Source organism: Ruditapes philippinarum, unplaced genomic scaffold (genome assembly GCF_026571515.1).
Source record: "Ruditapes philippinarum isolate M1 unplaced genomic scaffold, ASM2657151v2 ctg6970_1_1_1_1, whole genome shotgun sequence".
NCBI classification, from domain to species: Eukaryota; Metazoa; Mollusca; class Bivalvia; order Venerida; family Veneridae; genus Ruditapes; species Ruditapes philippinarum.
In genome coordinates, this window is record NW_026860268.1 from 4987 (window position 1) to 20990 (window position 16004).

The following is a 16004-nucleotide window of genomic DNA, read 5'->3' on the forward strand; positions in this document are numbered from 1 at the left end:
ACCATCGGATTTTTTTTATCTTTTTCCCCTTTTTATCGGTTAAATATTTTTAAAACTTAAAGCTTTAAACCTTAAAAAGTTAAACGTTTTCCGCTTAAAAATAAAAGAAAATTAATTTACTGGAATGCTTATTTCTTTTTCGATTAAAATTTAAAAAAAAACCTATTACACAAATAATAAAAAAAACAACACCAAAGTTCTAACCTAGGTTCAATATATAATATAAAGCTTTATTGACACTTTAACGGGGTTTTTTAAACATTGATCATTTTTTTTAAATTTTTTATTTACTTTCAACATTCAATTATGTTTTTAAAGTTTATAAATTGATAAATAAAAATTGAGAAAAAAAATTTTAAAAGTGTTTAGACAGCAAAAAACCCTTTTCTTATTTTTATGACTATTGCTAGTGCCGGTGAATATTTTTTCTTTTAGATAAAAATGTAAAACTTTCTGTTTTCCCTGCCTTTGCTATGAATTACACTTTAAATTTCAATTTCTTTTTTTTGACATTTCCCTTTGTTTAAGTCATAAAAGCTTCTAAAAAATCGGGAAAATTTTGAGAAAAACAAAATTAACCCCAAACTTCCGTCTCAAAGAACCTCATTTTACTTTTGAATGTATCCCAACGTCAGTAAGAAGAGACTGTAGGCACTCTATCTTCTTTTTGACATATTTTGCATACTTTACATCAGCATTGTAAAAGTGGACAGTATTTCGGCTTCTTCTAGAAACTGAAATGAGTTGTAAATGCTCTGTGTAAAAATGAAACGAACATTTTGTTTGCATTTTTCAGGAAAAAAGTCAAATAATTCAATATAACAATTATTTCGAAAATTTATAAACATATATTAAGTTGTCTGTGTGTTCGATTTCTTTTTAATAATTTATTCACATACGTATAAGTTTCCTTTATAAATTATTTCAAAAGATAAACAAAATTTTACTTTTAAAAGCGGAGTAGGGATATTGTTTATTGTTTTGTAATTATTTCACTTCAAACAATAAAACGACGCCTAAGAAAGCTACACAGTATATGGTTTATTGCATTATTGAAATAAATTTATATAAATGCTAAGCTACTTTGACCAGCACAATCTTAACTTCTATTTATTTAAACCTTCAGAAAAGATTGTGCAAAACACAATATAATGGTTTAAAATATCGTCGTTGACATTTAAAGCACATCACTTAAGTATTTCATGGGAATTAAGCACATTTTTTGTCAGATATGTTTTGATCAGTTCATCCACATAACCGGTCTGGATATATGTCAGTAATTTCCAACTTATCCACATGTGACCGACTACAAATTCCTTTATGATTTCTAAATAAACGATGAGGGACAAATGATTATTAGACTCAATGTCTGAGATCAACTATGACGGAGAAATTTTGTATCGACAGAAGATCGAAACAGCTAAGCCGACGGGTCTCATTAGCGTGAACAATCAACAAGATGATAATAAAAAGCAATTATGAAAGTATTGCAAACAATAAAAAAGTCAAATACCGGTTAGAACCCAAGCAGCATTCTGAAGGGCAATAGCATTCAATATGACCTTGTGGAAAACATAAATTAACTATTTTTTGTGTTCTTTGTCTGTATCATATTACTGTGTAAAGTTTCCCTGCCTAATCAGGAAATCATGTTTATACAACAGATCAAGGATGAATATATTTAACTAAGGTTTCAACTTTTTTTCTATAATAAGTACAAGAATAGTTTCAAGTTCTTAAAAATTTATCTCCTTAAACAGTCTGTAGGGGCGGACGGACATACACAGACTAAAACGTTAAGAATCCCTATTTTTACCAGAATATAACATATTTAAAACGCAAAATAATTAAAGTTAGCTTTATAAAAGTGTAAGATTTAATATGAATATCGTCATACATGATGTAAATGATGACAAAGAACAATTATCTTAAGTCGGAGGTGGAAACTTTCTATACAACCATCTATCCATATTTCAATATTCATAAAAAATGCTTATTTAGTATTTTTTGTGTTATCGCAAAAAATGTTATATTTGCTACATAGGAAGAAGAAGAAAAAAGGTGTTCAGCATCTCAAAACTGCCATCTACCCATATATTAAGTTTTATAAAAAAATATTTTCAGTATATTTTGCGTTATCACGGGATACAGTTTTGTGGACGCAGTATTTCAGTAATACTCACAAACATAAAACATAAAGTGTCAGAATCTTATGTTACATCAGTTCTGTTTCTAACACTAATATAAAATTGACATTACAGTTTGATAAAATGTAATCTGACATTTTTAGAAATAGAGAAAATTAAAACATAGTCTTAAATCTCTTCTGTATGTATATTAGTTTGTTTTAATAAAGTATTTTTTTTTTCCAAACAAGGATTTGTTATAGAAACTGATTAACTTACTGTTCAATTTTCCAAGACGGTTTTCGCCTAACAATTTCTCAAAGGAAGTGCTACATTGAAAATCAACCCTTTCTTCTTTTTTCCACGCAAGGTCAAGTATTTGTTTATTAGCTGCAATAACTTGATGTTCCGACAATCTAAAAGTTACAACTTCATCCTTGACATCATCATATTTGCCCGCAACAATCTTGGAAAAATATTTATCCACATCATCAATTAGTAGATCAATATTCTCCATATCAAGGTTAACATCATTTGTAGTCGCCTTGTATATCTTTTCAACTTCTAGAAGTAAAGGCTTTTCCAATTCTTAAGCTTTTTTAATCAAATCTTCTTTAAAACTCTTTATGTTTTCTATTGTTTTGTCTTTGTCTTCTGCTAATATACTCAAATATTTGATGCGATCGTGCTTTAGCTTTTGAAGATCATCAATTTGTTGTTTCAATTCTGACTCAACACTTTCCTTGTCTTTTCTCTTCAGGAGTGTTTTAGCAACAGTTGGAATGTATTCCACTCCTGTACATGATCTTTAGATAGTAAAGGGAACAATAAATAAATTTAATGTATGTTCAATGTCAGGAGAATGACTGACTTGATGTTATTTAATCTAAGGGAAGATCTAGTAACCAAAAGAACCAATTTCCAAGATATGGGGGCTGAGCAGCACCGCCTGACATAAACTTGAAATATTCTCAGTCGGAGAACTAGCATGCAATTGTTTAGTTTACACTATTTCTTTTTAGGTATTTTTATCTTTTTCTATCTCAAATCAATATATACATTTAAACAACAAACTCTGAATATCATTTACACCCAAAATAAAGAACTCTGATCATTATTTACACAAAAAACAAACATACATCATTTATCAACCACTTATACGAAATATCTTTTCACGTATAAGTCTTTTATACGAAACAATACTAGACACCGGCGGGTCCAAGCTCCAAATAACTGATGATCAAACAAAACAATAAAATCACCACAAAATGAAGAACACAAAAATGAATATTTTTACAACTCTTAAATACAGTAGAAACCACATACATTCAACCAAAAATATTAACTTCACAAAAACTAATCAGCATCAGAAAACAACTTAAATTGAAGCACCCAATGTTAACATAAATTATATCCTCAAAACAAAGCATCAACTAATATAATCTTAGCCAGACAAAATTACTCCAAACATTCAACCAATTTCAACCAAGTATTTCTTACCAAACAGATATAACTCAACAACCAAAACAATTAATTACAACCAATAAACCCTGATGAATTAAGATCACCACAATTAAAGTCCACCAACTGCAACAAATCAACAAAACTCCCTCAAAACAACAAATTCTCTTTTCAACAAAAAAATAAATAAACGCTACGTCTCTCCTAAACTGGTGTAAAATCTGTCCCAAAACTCGCATATTTCTATTTGACATTTACATGTAGAAAATTAAACCACAGCAACAAGTTTATAAATACACTGTTCATTGAAAGATGATACAGTTCTGTGTATCGCTGTAGGAAGACATTAATTCGTGAAAAAAATATATCTATCTACAGTAAAACTGTACGATTATTCCGACATTCAATATCTGGACCATGTCATATAAACGAAAAATTTAAATATCGCAAAGGCGAAAAAGTAAAAAATGCTTCAGAATGAAGTCGTGTCTTCAAAAAAGTTAAGTTTCAAAGGTGTTTTAATTATTTTTTTTTTAAGTTTGACCATGCATGACAATTGATAATAATATAGAAATAACCTGTGTTGCAGTATACAAACAGGACAGTAGATTTCATCGTGTGTCTTGCAGTACATTTCAATCAACTTGTCCGGATGTTTCTTGCACCTATAACCTTTTAATTGAAGTACACTTCCTCCAATATTCTTCGCGCGGACATCAACTACATTATGACCTTTGACAAACTGGTTATGTCCATCGCGACATTTTGCACAAAGAAAGTTTTTACACTCGACACATCTGTATATTGCTTCTGAATTTTTGTTGTTTTCTGAGCAAAGAGAGCAAGAAAAATCATATATAATATCCGAGGCTTGTATAACACTCCTACCGCCGGTCGCCATTTTGATATACACTGGTATAAGGTAAATATAGACAAGTGACAATATAAACAAGTATGACAATTTAAGAGGCATGTCGGTTAAGTTTATATCTAGCACGGAAGTTATTGCTTTGTGTGCTATCTTACATCACAATAGAGTATTTTGAATAGGGGTATTGTGTATACGAATGTAATGTAAGAAATTCAGTTTCTGTTAGTCATCAACAGGTATTTTTATTTTGTCATTCAATGTATAGCATACACGTACATGTACATTATAGTATAATGTGGTGACGCGATAGCTCAGTTGGTTAGACCACTGACTGTCACTCCTGAGGTCCTGGGTTAGATCCTGGGTAAGGGGCGTCCGTGGCCGAGTGGTTAAGGTCGTTGTCTTTAAACCACTTGCCCTTCACCGCTGTGGGTTCGAATCCCGACATGGACTTAGGATTCTTTCATGTGTGGAAGCTATCCAGCTAGCTTACGGAACGTCGGTGGTTCTACTCAGGTGCCCGTTTGTGTCTGAAATAATGCATGGAATGGCACCTGAGGTCTTCTTCCACCAGTAAAGCTGGAACGTCGCGATATGACCTATAATGTGTCGATGTGACGTAAAACCCAATCAAACAAACAAAGAGATCCTGGGTAACATCCTTGGGATAGTGTTGGTTAGAAATCCAGGTAATTCTCGCATATATCAGTGCTATAAACTGGGAATATAAAAGAACCAATGGGTATATTCAATAAGAGTAAGGGACTGGTTCCCCGATTCCCTTGTATCTCATAGCTGTCACTTAAATCAATCTATACAATATATTCCTGCTAAGTGTAATCGTTAACGATTTTGAAGCAGTATTATGTAGATGTATTTTCATTGAAATATAGAATGTAAAAATTGCTAATACATGTAATACGCATCGGATTTCATGATGTTAGAAGTTCAATATACAGAAACTAACAAGTTCAGAAAAAAATGCCACTATTTGCTGAAAATAGTGAATATCTCATAGATATCCATTCATTTAAGAAAGAAAGTATACAATGTATATTGTAATAACTGTAATTTATGGAAATATGTTTACATATATACATAATATATTTTCTGATTAAATGTTGTGCATGTGTTTCTGTTTCTTGTATAAAATACTTGACTTGAAGAATGATAATGAATAACAAAAATGGCTTAATATGATTTCACTTATAATTCAATATATCTATTACATTATATAATTATCGAACTCAAAAATAAAATAGGGTATTTTGAAAAGGATATTGTGTATACGACTTTTTTTGACATTTACGGGTTCATGCACATTCCTTTTTCTGAAGTAAGGTCTTTATGTACATAATAGAATAAGGGGTCGAAATGTTTAGTCAATTTAATGGATCAAAGTGTCTAAGGTGTCTAAGTGTCATTGGTTGAGATGTCTAAGGGGTCGAGGGGTCTAGGGGTCTCGATGTCATAGAGTCCTTTAAATGAGTCAAATAGTAAACAAGACAAGCCAATACAAATTGACCGATACCTTCCCCAGAAGGACTATGGTACAAATTTATTGAGAAGCATATAATTTTAAGGTAAGCTTACAGACGGTTTACTTGAAAAAAAGTTTTTTTCTTTTATTAAGATATTTAAAACAGTAAATAATATGGACAGAATATTTCAACAAAATTCGAGTAAATGAAGAATGACTTCTCTAAGCAACCCTCAGCCCTCTGAGGTGAAAGTGATAACTTATAAGTTTTTGTTTTGCCTTGCCCTTATATATTTCTCCTATTAAATCTCCTAATCAGGGTCAGCTTTGCCTTAATTAAGGTCTCTACAAGTTACTTTGTCCCACAGTACTCACAATCCGATAGTGTAAACTGACTCCAATAAATGTGCCGCTGCTTTGCGATATGTAAACTGGAAGATGCAAATACGACTTATTATTCCGAATAGGATCAACTTAATTCTGGAAACAAAGTGATCCCTCGGAAGCATCAATCACAACAAAATAACATAAGAATTGCAGACTCGGTTTGATTGAAAAAAAATAATCTGGAAACAAAGTGATCCCTCGGAAGCATTAATCACAACAAAATTACATAAGAATTGCAGACTCGGTTTGATTGAGTCTATACATGAGGGATAATGAATAAGTGCAACATCCCTCACGCCCCCTAGCACCGAGTCTGTACATGAGGGATAATGAATAAGTGCAACATCCCTCACGCCCCCTAGCACCGGCTTGAGCGGTACTCAATTCTCAACACTTTATAGTGTTGGCATCAATGATCCCGAAGGACCAGAAAATATAACAACACTGAAGTGAAGTACGGGGCAACTTTTTACGGCTGCCACACGGCACTTGACACCTGCTGTTGTGAAGTACAAAATTCTGGAAACAAAGTGCTCCGTCGGAAGCATTAATCACAACAAAATAACATAAGAATTGCAGACTCGGTTTGATTGAGTCTGTACATGAGGGATAATGAATAAGTGCAACATCCCTCACGCCCCCTAGCTCCGGCTTGAGCGGTACTCAATTCTCAACACTTTATAGTGTTGGCATCAATGATCCCGAAGGACCAGAAAATATAACAACACTGAAGTGAAGTACGGGGCAACTTTTTACGGCTGCCACACGGCACTTGACACCTGCTGTTGTGAAGTACAAAATTCTGGAAACAAAGTGATCCCTCGGAAGCATTAATCACAACAAAATAACATAAGAATTGCAGACTCGGTTTGATTGAGTCTGTACATGAGGGATAATGAATAAGTGCAACAACTAAGTCGATTTTTATTCTCCTAAATATATAATTATCACTTTACTTAGACTTTTATTAGGATCTATAATTCACGAAAATAGTGTTCAAATAATCAATTTACACTAATATAAATGAATGTTTAACTGACTACATAATATAAATGAAAACATTTAAAATGAAATATGATATTAATTCGAACGAATACTTTTTTAAATATATAATAATTGTAATTGTTACATTACAGATAATAACTAACAAAAGAGTTGAAGAGACAGCATCTGATATTGTTAAAATTTGTTTAATAGTTGGCCGTGATGATACGTGTCGTGTAAATTTCGGACCTAGTTCACTTTTGACAGTCTTCTGTTTAAGAAATGGAATCTTAATATACATATTTTATCAGTTTTCTGTGACATAAAAATGAGAAGTCGTTCCCGTTTGGATGGTGAAACGGATCAGTTGTGTTAATGTCACCAATGCTAGAAATATTTTTTAAAGCGTTGCTCATACAGCATTTGTTTATTGTTAGATGTATTTCATGTTTGGTAGGAAGATAATGTGCATGGTACTCTTCCTTTGCCTAGGTAAGGGGTCAGTGAGTCAAGGTCACCAGCGCTATGAATAGATTTTTCTTCTTTTAGATGTCTTCCATATTTAGAAGGAAGATATATTGCATAGCTTTCTACTTTTGGAATGAGTAATGGCTAATATTGGTAAATGTTAAAGTCACTTATGTCAAAAAAAGTTTATAAGTTTACAGGTGTAACACTATTCTATTGACATGTCCCTTATATTTTGTAGGATAACAAAATAGAAGTGTTGTACCTTTAGCTGAACTTAGGCATCATTTGGGTCATGGTCACCACTGCCAAAAATGGATACACTTTTGTCCATACAACCTTTATTTAATAAAAGGTGTCTTTCATATTTGGTAGAAAGATAACTTGCACCGTATAATTCTTTTAGATTGAGTTAGGGGTCGGTGGGTCAATATCAAGGGTGCAAATGATAGACCTCTACACACTTGTTTATACATCCCTTTTTACTGATATGTTTAATACTTGATAGGATAATTACTTGCATGTTCTTCTCCTCCTGATAGAGTCATGGGAAGATAAGGAAGATTTCTTGCACAGTTTTCTTCCTTTGGATTTAGTTATGGTTCAGTAGATCAAGGTCAATAGTGCCACCAGAAAAGGATTTCAACACGTTTGCTTTTATCTATAGATTTATCGTTTTCAAATTTGAAATGAACATACATTTGATTATCTAGTGTTAGGAGTGAAAAGTTATGGTCACTTGTTCTAACAATATATATTTTACACTTTTTCTTATAAAGACTAGACGGTAGTTTGCAGTTGACAGTACCGTCCATGAACAGGCTCAATCAAACCGAGCCTGCAACATTTTCAATTTTGCCGTGTTGGGCTTTCTTTAGGGATTCTTATTTTCTCTATTTTGTATTTTTAGCAATGTCTCATAATTATGTCAATTTATAGAACTGTGTTTTAAATTTGTTTTGGCAAAGTTCTGTTCATAGCTGAACATATTGGTAAACATTTTTTGAAACCATTGATTTTAGTGGAAAGGTGTATTTAGAGACAGATACCTATGGCAACAATATCCTGATTACCTAGAGAGACACACAAACTAGGACATATGACCACCGATACAGACCTGTCAACACTAGAATTCTTCTATCATTGCATTTATCGATAAAACACCAAAAACAACAACTCATTCATCATCCTATTGTAGTGTATAACCACTCAATCAAATGAAGGCTGACATTTCGTATATGAACTAAGCCTTAGGTCTTATTCTATTGGTGATAACATATACAAAATATATGAGAAGGCTTGTCTAGGTTAACACACAAAACACAGGAACCTTTGTTAAACTTTTAAATAGCAACGACATAGATTGGCTTACTCGTGAAAATACTATTTAAACTGATAGCTTTTCTTATGATTCCGTCAGATAAAAGAAAGGGAATGTTTAAAACTGTAGTTTGTGGTGATCCAAAGTCTTTGGATTGTTTCATGTTAGGAAATTGTCCTCTAGCTTTACATCATTTATTTAGATGTTAAATCAGTATGGTAAAATAAATATTTCAAAACCAGACCTAACGCAACAATTTTCTAAATTACTTTTTTTAGATATGGATCCATGAAATTGAAAAAATTGAAAACTATTTAATAACTCCCTTATTCGTTCGACAAAGGCAAACTATCTTCCGTGACGAATATAAACTTTTGTATAGTATTGGAAAGGCATGGTTTTTACATTTCGTATCAAGCATCATTTTTCTAGTGTAAAAAAATATTCTTATTGTCATGGCATTTTTCTGTACGGAAAGGAAGGCTTAAACAACACAATTTTAGTATCATGGCAAAATGAATAAAACAGACTAGCGGCGACTTCTCGCTCACACGGGCATTTAATGATTGTTATAAAACATAAACTGTTATAGAATATATATATATATATATATATATATATATATATATATATATATATATATATATATATATATATATATATATATAACAATGAATAGAAATGTTTGACTTAAATCAATAGTTTTATTATATTTTTTGCAGGTTGCTCGAAGTCAGCCAGCAACTCTTCGAAGGGTATCTTGACCGGAAATGGAAAAACATTCCACAAACTTTTCTGAGATGTCTGCCAGAGGTGGTTACACCGGGTATTAGGTAGACAAAATGTAACACTTATTTTGAACACGTGAATGTGATGGCGAAAAAGTTCTGTTTTGAATTCGTGCCATTTCAAAACTTTGTTATTTTTACTGTTTTTGTTTTATATGTTATATTTAACATTAACATGTTTATTGATAAAAAGATATTCCTCCTGTATATAATGTGCTGTTTGATTTGTATTCCAAATTTAAACGGCTATATATTATAAGTGATGCGCTTCAAATGAACAAATATTGATATATCTTGTTGAAGTATTTTCTGTAACATCATATCTCTTTCAAAAGAGATTCAATGCTTGAAAGGATCAGCATTATCAGTCACAGCAGCAACAGCAACACAAACAACAACAAAACATAACAACAGTGAACATGATAAAAGCAATACATAACAATTTATGATTGCATACTTAAAATGTTACAATTATGACATCCAGACTGTCCTAACTAAAGAAACTGCGTGGTTATAAGAAATACTTTATTCAAAGATAAAAGGTCGGTACTGATTGAGAAATATTCATTTAAAAGTATTATAGTGTTTTTCGGTTACTAGTTTATGTAAACAATTAAAAACGACATTTGTAACATTGATATTTTCTATTTACATTTCCTATCATTATCTAAAACTTTTTGTTTCGTTTTTTTTTTTTTGGTCATCCTTCTCAATTAATTATCTATTAATATGATATAGACAATATGTAATCCACTTTATATCACATCCTGTTTGGTGTATGTATGCTAAATACCATGAAGTTATTATACATTGTTTATTACAATACTGAATAGTATTTCGTACCGCCGTTATTTAAGAAATTACATCGGTTTGAGCGGTGTTTATCGGGTAATTAACACAGGTTCGGAGTTTTGATGTGTAGGAATTAACCATGGAGAACACCTTTTAAAAGGGAACACACATTGAATGAAAGAAAAAGTCAAAATCAAAATCGTTTTAATATTGTATTAACAGTACAATACTAGTACAGTAACATCAATGAACTGATATATTGGCAATATAATTTACCCTTTTTTACAGGGTTTCAAACAGAAGATGAAAACGACTTTCTAATTTTACTGCTTAATCCACTCCGTGGATTATTTAAGTCACAAACAGGCACCTACAATAGAGTTGATTACATACAATACAGTTGATGTTCGTGAAGCTGTATATATTTATTTTCTGTAGACAAAATAAGTTTGAGTACAATTTATGAAATGCTCATTTATAATATACATTGTAGGTTATACGTGTTATAGCAAAAAAGGTTGTGTTCGTGTACAGTTTAAATAATGATCGAGTGGACATATAGGAAATAAAGGTCGAATAAGTCTAAAATATAGATAAGTGTCCTGCCAAAATATCGAACATAGTCTTGCCACAATATAGGAAATACTCGTGCCCCAATCGAGTTTATGTTCGTGGAAAAATTAAAGTGTACCAAATTATATATCTGCTGACCAAATATTGTTTAAATCTTGAAAAAGAGAACTTTCCAACCTGCCTGTATGTATTTTTCTTTTTTGCTTGTTTATTTCTTAAAGAGAAAATAGTGCATGCACAAAATCATCGATAAAATTTTTAATGGTAAAAATTCTACTAATAATAGCAGCATAATTTTTTGTCCCAGAAAAAAATTCGATATTGTTAGTAGTATATCTGTCTCCAGTGTTAGAAAATATATTAACATAAGGAAATATTTTGTCAAATGCGATCGTTTCGTTTTTCAAATTCTTTCGTGCATTTGATTTATAAATCAGCGCCAACTTGCCATTATATAAAACCACTTTATATCAGCATATTAAGCACGCACTCTTCAACATTTAAAAACAATATTACGATTTGTAAGTAGGTTTCTACGTTTCTGAAGGAACAAATCAGTCCGCAACATTTTTAACCCTTCTACATAAATGGTAATGTCACAGGGTGAGAAAAATGTGCAGCCTGACCGAGACTCGAACCCGGGACCCTCGGAATACCGTTCCGCGGCTCTCCCGACTGAGCTATCTGGCCGCTTACACATCTTCTCCCCTAAATAGTGAACAGTTCTGAACCGTGACATACTCCCCTGCTATATTGAAATTCGTCCTCGAATTTCACAGAGTTACAGAGCAATGTAAATTAAACTCTGAGCTTTATCAGTCACGGTCCCCCGTTGGGCGCCAAATGTCACAGGGTGAGAAAAATGTGCAGCCTGACCGAGACTCGAACCCGGGACCCTCGGAATACCGTTCCGTGGCTCTCCCGACTGAGCTATCCGGTCGCTTACACATCTTCTCCCCTAAATAGTGAACAGTTCTGAACCGTGACAGTAATTTATTTAGAAACATTAAAATATAAACATGAACTATTACTATAAATGAAAACTGTTAAGTCGGCGACATTTAAAATTATTACCCTTCACTTTTTTCGTAATGCTAATTTCCCATAGCCCTCTGGGAGTTATTTTTTACTGTTAATGCAAGTGTACCACGTGACTGAGAATTTTGTACTGTTACATAGGTAACAGTATTTTTTAACGGGTCACGTGGTCTATTTCCTAAATAAAATGAAATAAAATGGCCGCCATTTTTTCTCGATTCATTCTTATTTTCAACGTTAAACCCAGATAGGACATCAATTTCTCCTCGGGAGTCACTATGACACTCATAAAATTTAGTTGTGTGCACCCTGGTGGGCTTTTCGCGTATAAAATACCTTTTGGTTGAATAGTCAAAAAGTGAACATCCGTTTTCAACGGAAGCAATTGCAATGTAAATAATTATGTGTCAAACTGGAACATGCAGACGATTTAAACATGTAACAAAGGATTATTTAACAAATTTAATCAGTGAAACGTTACAGATATGGTGGACTTGGGATATCATCGTTATTTTGTCAAAAACCGTGCTAAGAATATTCTGGAAACAGAAGGATCAGATTTCACAGATCATAACCGTGTAAATGGGTTAGTGTTTTGTTTCCTAAATGAAACCTAGCTTATTGTATGTTTATGGTTTGTAGGTATCATCATTTGCTTAAAAAATAAAAGAAAAAGAAAACTTCTCAAGTAGGCATACAGTAAAGTACACTTAAAACTGAAAAGGTAAGGACAGTTTAGTTATTGTTACTCTTGGTTTATTTTTGTTACAGTTAGATTTAGTTGACAATTTCAGATCATCTCAGTATTTTTGTTCGGGGTAATAAAATAAATAACACATGGGTTTGTGAGTAACAGTAAAAATATCATCCCGAGGAAAATACTGTTACCCGAGGCGTAGCCGAGGGTAACAGTATTTTTACGAGGGATGATATTTTTACTGTTACTCACAAACCCATGTGTTATTTATATAATGTTATCATTGTGTTATTGAAGAATTTTATCTCACTTGTATTTAAATCTCGAAATGGTTTAGTTAAATAGGATGCCTTTAATCTTAATATGTGTTAATGTCAAAATGATTAAGTTGTGGATGATTTTAATCTTGTTAATCCCTTATCTAATAAGGTGCTTTTGATTTCATTTATCAAATAATAACATGAACTATTGTGATAATGTTGATTTACTTTTTATGTTTCTGTCAGAATTGTTCAGTTAAGAAGAGATGATATTCATTTCATTAAAAAAAAATCAAGGTAACTGTTCATGGTCACATGGGGAGTGTTCTCTGTACATGTTATATATTTGTTAAGAATTATGACTTCCGGTTAGCCGTCATGAACAATGTCCTGTTTACCATAAGGTTTTACATAAAAGTTACGATCTACGCACCGACTCTTCTAATGTACATGCTACTACATCTGTGTTCCTGTTAACAGGAATGAAGGTTCATAAATATAGTGTTATTTTCATATTCCAGTTATAATAATAGTTTTATGTAAGATTTCATTCAATTGTAACACCATTATTGTACTAGTGATATAAATGATAATACATGTACTAGTTGTGTTAATACGAACAACCTCTACAAAATCCGATTTATGTATATCAATCTGAATTTGTTCTGATTCTTTAACGTCAGTCTTTCTAGTTAGAAAATACAACATTTAAGTTAATGCTATGTCATGTCAAGTTAAAAGAAATATAAATACATTGTTAAATATTGTACAGTCAAGTGTAATCTATTGAAACTTTTCTTTTTCCCAATTTTTTTAAGCTTTATTTCAATAAACTGATGAAACTCAAATATAAATTCGTTCGAAACTATCACCTTAATTATGTCGTCTGGATCATTCAATACAGTTAACTGATAAAAAAGTGTCGAGAAAAAAAGTATCTGTCAAACCTGCTTGACATATTTTTGTGTATGTCATCATGTAAGACAATGACTGTTATCATTAACGATGGTTTAAAATCGCCACGTCCGTGTCCTATATATATAAACAAAATAAACCGCAATATCGTATACGAGCGGTACTTTCAGCTGAACAGATGACTGCCATAGGTAAAAGTATGCTTGAACGTCGGCAAAACGGAAAAACGTGTCGATCCCAAAACCAAAAGATGTTACCGATATAGGAAGGAATTGAAAATAACAACCGATAATGTGCATTCTGAACCGAGTTGAACCCCGTAATATTATTATGACATAATAGCCATAATTTATTTTTTACGCGTTATATGTACAAAATCTAACGAATAAATGAATGAAATTAATTTATGTATTTGTTATGTAACTACATACAACTCTGTTTCATTTTGCTCCCCGAGTAAGTAATATCATATCGGGCTAAATTATTTCTTCAATGAGACTTTATTTATATTTAAAGCGTTCAAATCGATATAACTACAGTTATAATTTGGTAAACAAGTGGTATTTTAATATGATTATAATCGCGTGTGAACTCAATAAAACGTACAAGTGACGACAATAAACTTAAAGGTGTTATTTTCGGTGTAAAGGTGATATAAACAAAGGACTGCACGATATCTGAAACAAATCGTCAAGTTAATTATTTCTATCTTTAATCTCTACATGTTCACGGCCTGCGCACAATTGAATACCCGAAACAAGATTTATTTAAATGGAGATAATATTTTAATAAAACGTTGTTTCGCTTTATAGATTAAAATCGTTATTAATTGTTAAACTTTAAATACTTTTGGTAAGGATATCGTAAGATAAATTAATTTGAGACAGTACGAAATTATAATTAAAGTTGTATGCACTTTTGGGAAAAGAAATAATAATTAGCAGTATTTATATTTTAAACGTATAAATTAGATCAGGGTGTGTTAATGTTATTGTGTGTTTATAAAAAATAAAGTTGGGTAACGACAAAATGTATAGTAATGAAGGTGTGTCACGTCTTTTATGGTTAGGTCAACGATCGCGTCACTTTGACCTCGTATGGAATGCAAGTTAAAGAGTAATGACCCCTATCAATTAGAGTTAGAGTTTCGTATTTAGAATGTATAATTATAATTAGGAAAAACATGTGTATATAAAAAAAAACTAGGTGGGGCTACATAAAGGTAAATGAAAGATAGTTAAATATCGATAGAAATACCGGGTATGATTATTAGGAATAAAAGAAATTTAGTGCATAAAACGACAATCAAAAATAATTGAATCAGAATATTGAATGGCAATGGTATCGTTATGTATCGCTATGTAATACGATAGCAGCTGCAGTTTAATTACATTTTATATAAAAAAGTAATAATAGACATACCTGGTAATGACTTTAGTGGGGTCTATTGTTCGGCTCTTTGAGGGTTGGGCTAGTGAAGTCATGGAAATTTTTAAGTCATATAATAAACTCTCATTGTTACGTAAAAAGGATGGACTTGACCTACATTCCGGTCATTGAAAATGATACCGGGGTGCGCTATCCTCCATTTTTCGCGATTATTCACGTGTGAATGACCCCATATTTATTTAATTGGTCATGTGAGACTGCAGGCAGGCTGACGAAACGATTGTTATATACTCCTGTGAAGTTAATTTTTATCAGTATTGTTATTACAATTCGACTTGTTTCTTCTTTCATTCAGACTGTTAAATTGGTTTTGTACTCATTTATTAGAATAGATAAATGTGCAAATTTTAGGACGTATTTATTTTGCTCAGTGTGCTCTATATTTCAAGTAATA

At 31.9% G+C, this 16004-nt stretch overlaps 1 long non-coding RNA gene across 1 annotated transcript; it reads right to left on the reverse strand.

Annotated features, from left to right (window-relative positions):
• Positions 1–608: 608 nt before the first annotated feature.
• LOC132759462 (uncharacterized) lies at positions 609–4558 on the reverse strand. The gene is made up of 3 exons (XR_009629718.1): positions 4166–4558; positions 2406–2932; positions 609–734 (listed from the first exon to the last, which is right to left on the reverse strand). It is a non-coding gene; the product is annotated as an uncharacterized LOC132759462 (long non-coding RNA).
• Between the last annotated feature and the right edge of the window lie 11446 nt (positions 4559–16004).